The sequence below is a fragment of the Rhipicephalus microplus genome, chromosome 3, assembly GCF_043290135.1.
Source record: "Rhipicephalus microplus isolate Deutch F79 chromosome 3, USDA_Rmic, whole genome shotgun sequence".
Taxonomy (NCBI): domain Eukaryota; kingdom Metazoa; phylum Arthropoda; class Arachnida; order Ixodida; family Ixodidae; genus Rhipicephalus; species Rhipicephalus microplus.
In genome coordinates this window covers 246,244,600-246,258,398 of record NC_134702.1, presented here as the reverse complement: position 1 = coordinate 246,258,398, position 13,799 = coordinate 246,244,600, and the positions used below count along the sequence as shown (strand labels likewise).

At 41.7% G+C, this 13,799-nt stretch overlaps 1 long non-coding RNA gene across 2 annotated transcripts; it reads left to right on the top strand.

Moving 5' to 3' along the window:
* The first annotated feature begins 3,803 nt into the window (after positions 1-3,803).
* On the top strand, positions 3,804-10,212 carry LOC142804203 (uncharacterized). Of its 2 annotated transcripts, XR_012894508.1 has the most exons (3): positions 3,804-3,991; positions 6,729-6,984; positions 9,561-10,212. It is a non-coding gene; the product is annotated as an uncharacterized LOC142804203 (long non-coding RNA). The 2 variants fall into 2 exon arrangements; XR_012894507.1 differs by having other exon boundaries at positions 6,729-10,212.
* The last annotated feature ends 3,587 nt before the right edge of the window (positions 10,213-13,799 follow it).

Below are 13,799 nucleotides of genomic sequence, written 5' to 3'. Positions count from 1 at the left end.
GCGCTGTCCCACAGGCGAGAAGTGGGACGTTGGTGGTGGTGGTGACGGCGGTGGCGTCTAGTGACGGAAGTGTGACGGGGTGGCGTCTTGGCGTGGGTGTGGGGGAGGGTCGTGACGGCGGGCTGCAGCAGCATACCTCATAGCTTCAAGCTGTGGCTCTTGCGGCTGAGGAACACCCAGTGATTGCTGGATATCCTGGCGTACGACGTGTGCGATGGAATCCACATGAGGCTGCTTTGAAACAAGCAATTTTCGCAGCTCTTCTTGCACGATCACTCAGATTGCCTCACGCAGATCGGAGGTTAGCACTCAGATATTGGCCTAGCTTTATAGGAGAAGCTATGGTTGGATTGCCCTGCCCGCACCTCAAGTGTCTTCTCTAAGGTAGGTGCTTCCAAAATTAATTTGGCGACCATCACTGAGGGGTATCTGATCAGCCCAGTAAAAAGTTCTTACTTGACTTTTCGCATGAGCAGATGGACCCTCTTCTCCTCGGACATGTCGGGGTAAGCGTGGCAAAAGAGGATGATCACTTCTTCTATTAAAAAAGTGACATCTTCAAAGTACATCTGAACCAGAGTCCCCATCAACACAGTGGCGTTCTCTTTCCGAGCGATGCTCGTGAACGTTTACAGCAATGCGCCACAAAACAGATCCCAACTTTCAAAAATTGTCTCCCGAGCCTCGAACCAGATTCTCGCCGCGTATTCCAGATAAAAGTAGACGCAAAGTAGCTTCTTTTTTGTGTTTAAGTGGTTGATGGCCGCCACTCGGTCACAGGTCTCCAGCCAGGTCTCTGGGACTCAAATGATGACCTATAGAAAATCAGGGGTTCCCTTGGTTGCTGCATCACGATCGCGGGCTGTGGTGCAGCAGCTGTCGTCGTTGCCGTGGTCGAGGTCCTGGCCTTCTTTTTTCGAGCCTTGTCTTGTAGGGGCCCGTACACCGGTGGTAAACCCTGCTGATTGAGGCAGTTGTTCGGTGCTCGTGGCTGGCTTCGGTGTTTTCTTCACGACGAGGGTTGGTTGCACGGCTTGATGGGGGTTCGCAGTACATGAACGAAGCAGCACCTCCACCAGATGCCACAAGGTCATGACGTGAACGAAGTAAGCATACTCCAAGTCGAAGAAAAAGCTGTTTATTCTGGGCAAACTGGTGGCTACACAGAAGGAGAATAAGACACTGGCACTGATAGCGGCGAAAAGAGCGTCGGCCGTCAGTCAACTGACAAGCGGCAAAGAGAGTCGGCATTCATACACTTGCCGTCCAATATTCTAGCATTATCACTAGCGGTGACATAGGTTCCAGAATAATTTTTACTGTTCACGAAAGCGCCATCTTAAAAAAATAATGGAATGCCGTCCCGAACCTTCTCGAATAGTGTCGGCATGGTTTGCGTTGAGAATTACTGACAGTAAAATGGGGTGACAACAAACCATGGGAAGAGAATGCGGCAATACTGTAAAAGCCATACATAAATATTTCAAGGAAGGTATCGTTTATTACACTGCGCTAGCAACCCAGTAAAAAATTTAGTAAGTCCAATTGAAAAAATTTCTAATTGGCATCAATACGGTCCTAAACAAGTAGGATTTTCGCCATCCATTGAACATCATCCGGGTCAAATCAACAGGTGATCCCTCAGGTTCCAATAAGAGATCCAGTCGGTCACCCAGTTAGACATGACTGGTTGAACAGGGAGTTTCATTGCGCAACCAGTTAAATGTAACTAGTACTATGGGGGTCCCCGTGGGCCACCAGTTAGTTTGAATGGTGTATACCAATGACAGCTTGTTGGTGACCAACAGGTAACCCCATTGACCTCAAATGGCCAGCTCATTGAGTCTAACTGATAAAAGTGGTTGTCCTTATGGCGTCAGTTGGTTGACCCAATAAAGCTAACAGGTGATCAACTGGTAAACCCGTTGGCCCCAAATAGCCAGCCCATTGAGACTAATTGGTAGGCAACAGGTTGGCCCGCTGGTGTCATTTGGTTGACCCACTAAAAAGCCTACTGGTAGTCCATTGTTTCGAGATATTTGGCAAATCAATCGTAACAGGTGTTTTGAACAGCCCTCAGTTTGTTTCAATTCGCAAATAATTCAAATTGGCTCGAAATTACATGGCTTTCCAGTTTGTTTCACATGGTCAGCCCTTTTATACCACATGTTTGGCCCACTGACAGTAGCTGGTGTTTAAACAGTTGGCCTACTACCTGGTAAGCTAATTCAAAATGGCTGGGCTTCCAATAGTTTTCGGTAAGCACTTGATGGAAGCTAGCTGCATTTCAGCCTGCCAGTGCACAGATCAGATTAACTAGTGTAAATGGGACGTTAATGTATACTAAATGCATGCATATGAAAGAAAAATCAATGCTAAGGAGAACAAATAATATAACAGCAGAAAATTTTTTACACAGTAACCAATATTTAAAATATTCTAAAAACACAGCAAGTTCACCACACTTAGGCTTCAGCAGGGCCGTGGTTGTCTTTAAACCGGGAAATATTTTGCACAATTTCTACATTCAGTCAGCCGTACAAAGCCTTATGCTCTTTAGTGTAGAAGCAATGCTACATATTCTTTACAGTACACAGTAAACCGATTCTGACCCTTAAGGGTGTCAAAAGGGTGCCGACACCCTAAGCACACCCTTTGAGCACCCTATTCGCGTCTCAGCACCCTACAGGCGGAACCTAAAGGGTGAACACATCAAAAGGGTGGAAACTAGGGTACAAAAAGGGTGCAACAACTAATGGGTGCTGATGAGCACCCATTAGGGTGCACGGTCACCGACAAAGCTTTGTGAGTAACGTGGTCATAGAGCATAACCAACAGCTTTTAGATGTCTACTGGTTAGACACCATGGTCTCATTAATAGCCCCACCGCAGTAACGCATATCTGAATAGCGATAGTGCCCGGCTCAACGTAAGTTCTGCACTGGTTCTTGCATTCTTGCTGCCTTTTTCTCGTCGCCTCACGGCCGGCGCTGACCAAGCCATGCGCTACAAGCTCACTAGCCAATGGCGGAGTACGCAGCTTGTAGAGCTACAACAGGATTGTGACTTACACATATAGAACTCTCGGCCTCGTTTGCGCCTAACATTGAAAACAAAGCTTCGTCCATGACAGTATATATAAATCATACATTTGTTAATGCAAAGAAATACAAACCAACAAGACCGTGGTAGATAAAATAGTTTTTGTGTTGTACAAATATTTGTTAACCTTACAATGTATCAGTTGACACGTGTTACCAATTTTTATGGCGGGCTATGGACTTTGACGTTGTAATACTATAACATTAAAGAAACGTTTTCTTGATTTTGTTCATAGAAATATTCTTCAAAGCAAGTTAAAATGAGCCTTGACTAGAACATTTTCCTAAAAAAATTCACTAAAGACAGCTAAAATATTGTTTGCCAACTAATACGCTTATTTTGTTGTGACAAATTTTGCTTGCTGCCTGTACTTTGTACTAATATACAACCGCTTTAACACTGTTTTTAACAGCCAGCTTAACCACTCAACCAATGTACAGATGTTAACAAGGTATCGGTATAAGAAATACACAAGCAAGCAAACGTTTCAAATTTCACGCGCTCCTTCACAATTCAAATTTTGCGCAAATACGCGTTATGTGATTTTGTCATTTTCAAACGTAAAAAGTATTCTATGCAATACACACTAGCATATCTTCTATTTTTAACATTTTTACCTAAAGTTTAAGCAGAAATAATCTATTTACTTTTCATATGAAAAATTATGTGCGCAAATGCGGATCGGTGGCTTCAGCAGGACAGAAATGGCGGTATCTTCCTGAAGGCCGCAACGGCCGTGTGCCGAGTGTTTAAAGTCGATTTTTTATGTTGTTCAAAGTGTGCTTGCGCTGTCTTTCGTGTTCTGTCGGTGCTGCTTGTTACGAAGATGCACTATACTCAAGAGAGGACCGGCTGCTTTGTACCGTCGAGCGCTCGCCAAACTAAAAAGGTAGGTGGATGTTTCTGCTGTCGACGCTTTGTTTTTTGCTTCTCCGGCCAGGCCGCGGCGTGCCCGATCCAGGCTTCCGCTCGCGTCCTCGGCTCCTCCCGCGGTTAACACCGGAAGCGCTATAGTATAATAACGTTGTGAACTAAGGTTTTTCTAGTTGGTAGATGATAAGTGAGTTTTTATTAACGTAGCGAGCCTGCTGGCGTGTCTGATTTCATTAGGCTCAAGTCTAAGCTAAGGGACGTTACGCGCGGATGAATTTTTTCTGTGGGGAAGGAGGTTAAAGCAATGTGCGCTGTGTGGCTGTGAGTCGGCGGGCGATGCTCTTCACGCTATGAATAACTATATTTTTGCAATGCCGTCAGACGCCGTTCGGGGACTGCGCATGGAAGCCGTAAGCGTCGTCTGTGTGTCGCGTGCGTTGGAGTATTCCGGCGATTCGCGTTGAATTAGATCTTTGCGTATTTAATTTAGAAGAATGGAAAAGAATAACGTGGTGTCCGCGTTGGTGTTTACGCGGCCTTGTTCGTTTTCTGTGCAAAGAAGTATATGAAGAAAGTTTTATATGTTACGCGTCCTCTTTTCAACAGCTAACATGATCATTAAATGTGTGTGACTACTATAAGGTAGATGTGTTTTCCTGTGTGACCAAATGTGTTTGCATCCACCGGGCACGTATAATATTAAATTATCATGATATTCAGCTTAATTAAGTGTGCGTAAACTTGACACAGCGTGCTGTAGGAGCGGTTCTCAAAGCGTGCAATTACGCCTGGGTCAATACATTTTCTCTATGAGTGGCCGAATAGCCGTACCTTAGCTGTGCAAGCACTAGGTTGAGCAGTAGTTCACTCGTTCGAGTGCAATTTCGGTGGTAGTGCTTGTTTTCCCCTGTTCACATATCATTGCATTCTTCTGGTTTGTAAAAGAATTGTGGGCGCTGCAGCCCGATTTGGAGTTAAAACTTTGCCGAGTACCTATACGTCTACAAACATTCTAAAACTAAGTTCTACCAAAACTTCCAATGACACTTTCGAATACAAGTGTAACGCTTTATCTGATATCATAAATTCTTTATGACCTCGCTGAAGATTTACAAGTGACCTGTGATATGTACAGTGTATGAATGCCTAATTTATTGCTCAAAACACAATAAGGTTATACATCACAGTATGCGAGCCAAAGGCGTGCATATGTTGCTGCTGACATGCAAACTTAGACATTGTATTTATCTAAGAATGAACAAATCTAAACTGCCGTTTTTTTTTTGAAGATGTACGCATCAGACCAATTGAATAATATCAAAAATAATGTTCACCAAGTGATTGTTGTTTATTGCCTTGCACCGACGTCACTAAAACCGCCTTGTTGGTACTTAGACCACATGGTAGGATGCAAGATTCATGACGTCATATTGAATGTTAATGTCACATGATAAGCAAGTTAAATTGTTATTAGCATACAGAGGCCAATAAGGTTATGGCCTAATCATTATCATAATGAAGCAGGTTAGGCAATGTGTGATTCTGCTGCCTTTACGTCATGTTGGGAAACCATTGTTATGTAGCTATCTGCAGTGTCTGAGATCCTGGTTGCCAGTCAATATTGCAGAAGCTTGCCTGCTTCATTGTGATGGCATGGGGTTCAAGATTGATGTTTTGTCTTAGCGTTTCCACTTTTCCTCCCCTATGGTCAGACAGCTTGTGCTGTTTGATTAGAAGTGAGGAGTAGTGCCTTTTTAGCCAACCAGAACAATCTAGATCAATGATCACTATGAAGCAGCACACAATATTCATTTAGTGAACTCAATTTCAAGCAAATTATAAACGTCCGAATGTTAGCCGTTTGAAGGAAGCTTCATTCGTTGAACTCATGAGAATAAATGGTAGAGAAGGAAAGGCAGGGAGGTTAGCCAGACCAGCAAAGACGGTCTATCACCCTACACGGGGGAACAGGGAGATTGAAGTCCTGTCGCAGTGGTCTAGTCGCTAAGGTACTCGGTTTCTAACCCGAAGGTCGCTGGATGATATTCCGGCCTTGCTGGCTGCTTTTTCGATAAAGGTGAAAATGCTGTAGGCCTGTGTTCTCAGATTTGTGTGCACGTTAAAGAACCCCAGGTGGTCGAAATTTCTGGAGCCCTCCACTACTTCGGTAAAAAATTCATGTGTCAGTATTGCTTTAATTTTATGGTTTATCTGCTGTCGATGCATATGCGCATACTGACATGTATATGCAGTGGTATTGCAATTTTACGGAATAAAATATTCATATGGTGCATATTGCATGGCATTTACTTAAGAAACACATCACATGGGAATCATAACTACAGAAATGCAAATGTGCCTCTATGGATGCACTCGTGCATATATTTGGTCAGCTTCAAGAACAGAATTTATTGATTGCAGGCAACAGCATTACTCACGCATGCTTATCTCTTAATTAAGCGCAGTCGATACAGCTAAAAGGGGGTATCTTCATCTAAAAGTTCTAACTTTATCTTCGTGCATGAGTGAGCTATAGGTGAATGAAAATTCCCATGTATGACATCGACATGAAAAGCTCTGCAACAGCATGTTTTTCGTTGTATTTATACTGCAGCATGCCCTTTTTGTATTTCTCAGTTGCGTGCCACTAAATATATGTTGGCCATGCGTTTCTAGCCATTCACTGCAATTTGGCAAGCAGCACATGCAGTCTAGACAAACCTCACTAAAATAATTTTTTTGCACTGGTGCAGAAATTCTTCGGCACGGTCTGTCATTTCATTTGAGTGAGGCTGCTCAAAGAAATTTCCTGAGAAGGTCAAGGAGCCCAAGCACCAGCGAAATCTGAACCATTGTTTCAAGCATCAGCTCTGTTCACCCTGCTTATGCGCTGTGCCTCACCAAGCTACTGGACGCTGCCTACTTATATGAAGTGCTCTCCATATTCTCCTCAGTTTGGCAGCAGTGTGTGTGGTCTTCGCAGTGCTTGCCAAAATCATTTTTGCACAGGTGAGACACTTATTTCTTGCTTTAATTGTGTTAGTATTACTGCATGCACTCCTGCCAAGCAAGAGTACTAATGTTTCCTGTGAATTCTTTGTCATGGTAAACAGAGGATTTCAAGCACAAAATTCATACTGAACTTTGATCTTCAAGAAGTGTAAAACAAAGGTGGGGACAGTGTCAACGCGCTCTCTTTAGAAATAAAGGCTTTGCATGAAGAGCCTGTCGCACCTTGAAACAGGCACAAAAAACTTCCAGGTGAAAATAAGCAACTTCAGATGAAAATTGAAGAATTTACACTGTATTCAAGGTTGAACTATCCGACATCAAAGGCGTCTCAGATGAGGGTTTTCTTTTGACGCTGTCCGAAATTTTCGGGCGATGATGGAAAAACCATTACTCGTGATGATATTGACACTGCAGACAGAGTAGGAACTAACAAGCCTAGTTTGAAAAAAAATAGTAGTGCATTATGAACGATGTTACAAATGAAATGTTCTGGATAATACAAAAAACTTACGTCTGTCTACAGTGGCCTTTCCTTTTAGATCAAGTAGTCCTATTTATGTCAACGAACACTTGACAAGACAAGGTAAGCAGTTAGTGAGAGCACGAATGCAAAAAAACAAGTAGGATGGAGGTTCATTTGGATGCAAGGCACGAAATTTATAGCAAAAAAAATTGGAAACATTAGCAATTTTAATGACTGCCTTCTTAGAAGATTTGGCGAAACACTGTGTTGATGCCTTCAGAGCCACACTTTTCTCGAGCTTGCAATGTCAGTAAACTATGACTGACATGGCATAATTTTGATACCAAGATAGTGAAAAATTGATACCTAGATAGTGAAAAAGGCCACCAGCTATCTTCAATGCCTTTACCTTAAACGCTCTTTGCATTATAAATAAGACTTGTAGCCTGTGTCTCTATTTCGACGACATGTCGGTAAAGTTTGATTCCATTCTTTTGACATAATCCTTGTATTTTTTGTGCGATATAGCCCACCAAAAATACCAGGGTACAATTATCATGGCATTGTGTAGTTCATGAAATGGGGAAAAGGAATAGCGCTGTACATCCAACGTTAATTTTTGGCCGATGTCAATAGACTTCCGTGTGTTAAGCTCTGTGTTGAGTGTCTAGTAGTACGACTTGGGGGTTTTGTTTTGCAGCAATTAGCATGCCTCCATTAGGTCATAAGTAGGAATTTTGAGTTCCTGGAAGCTAGGTAACTTGATTTATCGGTCACAGATGCACAGACGATTTTTCGCTCACAACCAACGGGGCAGACGCAGGTTTTCTGCGGCGGGTTTTCTGCGACACGAGCTCTTCAACGCTATCATGTTAAAAAGCTGACATTGGCAGCATTGACCAAATGAATGCAAAGAATAAAGTCAAGTGTCCTAGCAGGAATCGAAACTTAGTATTCTGCTTGGTAATTAAGTATTCTACTACAGAGCCATGCCCGGCTGGTTATACTTTCTAAATAGTCTCAAATGTTTGTGTAACATCAACTGTCGTTGCAGTAGTGGCTATCAAATTTTATAACTATTACATGTGCACTCCTATGATGCAGCCGTGAGGTCGAATCGAAGTCAATTGTAGTCAGGCACCATCCTGTGAAGTATTTGTGTAGCAGTGTTGAGGGCTACCATTGTCGCGAGTGCCAGTGCAAACACCAGTGCTTCATACCAGCCTACCACTTCTAGTGTGGCTAATATCCATGTTTCTGTTGGCATCGTTACGAAACAGCAAATAACTGCTAATGTTGTCAAAGGTGTGACATCTCCCCATAACAAATGAAACATATGCGGCTGTTTAACATATGTGTGTGCAAGAATTTGTACTTATATTGAGCTCCACTTCATAAGATCGCTCAATAAAAAAATAAAATACATGTTATGCGTGTTTCGCATAATATCGATTCCCAAAGTATGTGGGGTCTGCCAAATTTTTAGCATCAATTTTGTAACCTAAATGCAACCATAAACAATTATTTATTGAACATGAACAGCTGGACTACAACATACTAAGTTTTAGGTATTAGGAAAACTGAATATGTTCATGACTACAGCATACCTAACAGGCAAATACTAGTACTACATACATGACACACTATTGTAGAGCTAGACTAGAATATTGCTTATTGGGACTTTACAATTCTTTAAAAACCCTAATTAACTTCAGTGCCTTATTCGGTTTGTTCAAATCGGATGTGCGCAATTACTTGATGAATAGCTTTTTTAATCACTCTTAACATATGTTTCACGTGTGCATCATGCTGAATCATTGCTCAGATGTTTCTTGTATATATATTTCCTTTCTACTATGCTGTTTGTTTTTGTATGTGAAATCTGTTGTACGTGCTACCCTCTGTAGGCCCCCAGGTACTGTCAAATTGTTTACACAGTTTTTTGCCTGGGGGACCTCCAACAAGCATGTTTTCCGTTGAAAACAAAGCGAATTTTGATGCTGACTTCTACTCACATAGAACTAAGAACACTCCAGCATGACAAAGCATATTGTATCTTGGACAGTCTGTCTTGTGAAACTCTTAGTGATTACTTCTGTCTTTATTTTAGGCTTCCTGGTGCGGATGTGCTGTAGAGAAGGAGCGCCCTGACCACACTTTTGTAAAAGGAACCAAAGTCGCCTGGGCAGCTGAAGATGGATTGTGCAAGTGTTTGAATGATCACATTATATTAATCCAACACCACTTGCATTACTTTGCCAATATTTGTGATTTTGTAACGCACAAGTTTAGAAACACACACACACATATAAAGGGAGAGCTGTAAATAAGCCTTGAGCAAGTTTGTAGTCAAGGCTTTTAGCATGATGACCAAAGCATGTAATATAAGCCCACATGTTTTACCACACACCTACTTTCCTATCTATTTTCTTTTTCAATTTTGTGGGCACTGGCAACACCCTCAATAAGCGCCTTTGGACTGCTGGTGGCTCTAACTTATATTTTGTTGTTCTAAATAATTTATTTGTTACCTACTATGCAAGGAGGGAAGTAAGAATGGTAAAAGTTAAAAAAGAAGTCTCGTCACAAAAAAGATGTCTACTCGTAAGAAAAAAGATTTGAAAAACAGAAGATTGATCCTCACTCACAAAGATCTCACCATTACAATTTATGCAGAAGGTCATAGCTCATGTTTACTATTGTCAATCTTTTTCGGTTGTATGCTATGTACAATAAAATAGTGACTATTTGCATCATGTTAATTTATTTGTCATAAATTTTTGTTGGGGCCTAATATCTTGCATTCTCACATGCATAAAAGCTCACGTCTGCTACACATAATTTAAAAGAGCGCAATGTGGTAAGGTTCTGTATTTAGTGCATATTATCTGTGTGTCTTTCAAAGTGAGTATATGGCATTTGAAATAATCACCAGTATTCGAAACTTGTGAATTTTAATTTGCAGGCATGCATGTCTGTATGGTGACCAAGTATCCATAAATTGTGCATGCATGTGTGCAGCAAGGGGCCTTGAATAGATTACATTTATTCTGGACCAAAAATGGGCAGCACAGGCCATATACGCACTCTGGGATCAATTTCATGATTAATGAAACACACATATTTATTCAATATAGCTTGCTTTAAGGTATATATTTACATATTGTCTACTTCCACCTTGAACATTTCACCATGCATCCGGCACTCTGCTGAGCGCTTCTCGAGGGCACTTTGGTAACTAGTACACAAACGTACAGACAGCTGTAAGTGGGCCTCCACTTTGTTGACTGCTGGAGAACGGCGGCTTCGCCAAATCATGCTTCCTTTGGGGTGAAGCTAACTTTGCTCTTGCAACAGTCAAAAACCAGAGCAGCCAAAAACAAAAACCCGAGGAACAGCACCTGGACAGGGTAAGGCACAATTGCAGCACTTCTCGATAACAGTGCCGGATTCTCTATTTGCCTACACATAGAGAAAGCAAAACACTGGAGCCAACTTACCAGTAGCTCCACTGCGGAGACACTGTGTTTTAAAAGACGACGATGCAAAAGCCCCACCTAGAGCTGTCACTGTGTTTCAGTGCTAGTTTCATAAGCGCCTGCGGAAGGCACTCTGTGGAGGGCCGGCCGTGTGCATGATGCACGTGTTCAGGGTGAAATGGACGACTTAGTACATGTGTTCAAGTACTAACAAACCGTATGTGGGCTGTCACTCAGCATGGTCTACAGAGTATACAGCAATCTGCATTTTTAGCCATCTCCAGCATCAATCCTAGATTTGGCCCACTGGTACGTCGATGTGGAGCACCCTTCCAGCACCCATTTGAAAGGGTGTTATGACATCACAGCACCTTTTTTTAAAGGGTGCACTCATTACACCCTTCAAAATTTTTGCTCTGCACCCTTTTCTTAAGGGTGCTGAGCTCTGCACCCTTTCTTAGCACCCTTTTTTGAACACCCAATAGGGAGCAAAGGGTGTTCGTCTGGCGACAAGCTCATTTACACCCTTAAGGGTCAGATTTGGTTTAGTGTGTATTAACACAACAATAGGAGTGTGTATGGTCAAATACCTGAAATAATTCAATGCAGTCGCGTTTTCTTCTTCTGCACATGCGTTTCGCTAACAAATGAAGATAGTTCAGTTTTTTGATAAAAAATATGACTTCGGACGTAAACTAATTGCAGAGCCTTACATTTTGACGAGCTTCTCAATATCTACAAGCTTTTCGACAACTAAGTGATTCATCTGCTTTACTGTTAGCGTTAAAACTCGAGCAGGTACTCCTCCTTGGCGCTCTAGGTGCGCTTTGTAGCAGCCTGTAAGAAAAAAATATATATAGGCAGCCTTCAAAAATCTAGCTGCTCAAGGAAGTTAAACTTCAACTGTGTTTGGGACTAGACACTAGAGCGCAGTTTAAGTTTACCTAATAGCCCCACAACACATGGTTTTTGATTGAAGTAATAGCACTATTTCGAAGTACATACCAAGTGAAGAATACGCTCGTTTTAACCAAAAAAGTTTTAATATAGACCCGTAATCTGAGCTGGTATACTTGAGGCTGTGTGTATTTCTTCACGGCCGGGCGAATAACAGCGTCATCGTTGTGGGGCTTTCAGGCATAATGTCGCACTAAACAAATTTGTAATCACGCGTGTTTAAATACAAGACGAACTCTTGAGTATACCAGCTTCGATTACGACGAAAAATACTTTGAAGTTAATGAACGGGCGGACAGTACTGAACAATCACCCAGGCCAAAAAGTCAATGTACTTTGCCGGCAACATACACAGTAAAACTGTTTACACCCAAAACGGGTGTAAATGGGCTTGTCTCATGCACGACATCCTAAAGGTGTTAACTAAGCATCTTCCGAAAACAGTACTGTATCATGCAACTTTAGAATTACGTGCACTGTAGGGTGTTACAAAAACACCTTTAAAAAGGGTGTCTTAAATGTCCTTCACTTTTTAACACCCACTGAGGAGGGTGCGAGAAGGGCGCGCAAGGGTGTTGAGTGACCATGGCAGGGGTGCAAGTATTCTTTTGGACTGCACTAATAGATTTCAGTATGCACTGATTACACAGTACTTGAAGAAAGTGGTCTTGATTGGCGATGGTGTGCCACCTGTCGATCTCCATTCCATGCGTGTGAGGAAAAATATCAGCACGTGCAATTGTGCCGACTTCTGCTGACTTCTGCCTATACTCTATATATATTTCACACTATATGCACAATGCGTGTTACAGAAAACTAACTCTTGCTGCCCTTGCATATTGCATTCATTTATTAGGCAATTAGAACTGAGTTAGTAGTTGGTGCCATTCCTGTACACTTCTTTTCTGCCATGCAACTTTGTCACTAGACATGTAATATGTTCACGTATATGGGCACCACAGATGCAACACCTCAAGTTATTATAATATTTTTCCAGATTCACTTGATTGACATTTTTTTTGAAACGTACAGTTACAGTGGTTTCAGTTTAGTATACTCCTTCAAGTACACAGAGACTAAAAATGAAGTACACGCAATCATATACTCATAATTCTTTCAAGTATCTGCAATCTCAGTGGTTTCAGTTTATTGCTCTTTCATGTACACAATCGTTTACTAGAAATGAAATACAATCAAATATATACTTATAATTTATTAACTATATACACCATCTTGAACACAATTGTTCCCAAGAAGTGACGTACACAAAAATTTATACGATAATGTTTTAAAAGGTATACAATAACAGTGGTTTCAGCTTTGTATTCCTGGATGTAAAACAATCAGTTAGGAGAAATTACGTACACGCAAACATATACGGGTTTTTGCACATATAACTTCAGTAAATATATAAACAAATACAATGATCTGAAACAGAATACTCTGACAACGAACACGAAACTGAGTCATTACACAAGAACAACAAAAGAGGTAATGCATAATTATGGCTAATGACACAGCTGGGTCAATCCATGCCAAATGTCCCAACCATTTTGGTGACCATCTCAAATTTATTCGAAAAACTTGTGCTGCGATAAAAATAGTGAACTTCTAGAGTGTTTACGAGAGGAGAAAAATTTTTGGTCATGTGGCTGCCTTCTGAACTTCCTGGAATGCCATCTAGGTGTTCTTTATGGGAAATTTCATGTTAAAAGTACCGCTACTTCTTTTCATACCAAACTTGGTCTACATTTTGCTACATGCATGTACATTGATATTCTAAGAGGCGACGCGCGTGTGTGCCTGACGAGGAAGACGAAGGGGTGTCTCCGCTCAATCACTGGTGAACCGATCACGCCATTACCACTAGTTTTTAATATATCTAATCCCCAGCCTCGTCGATACAGCGTCTC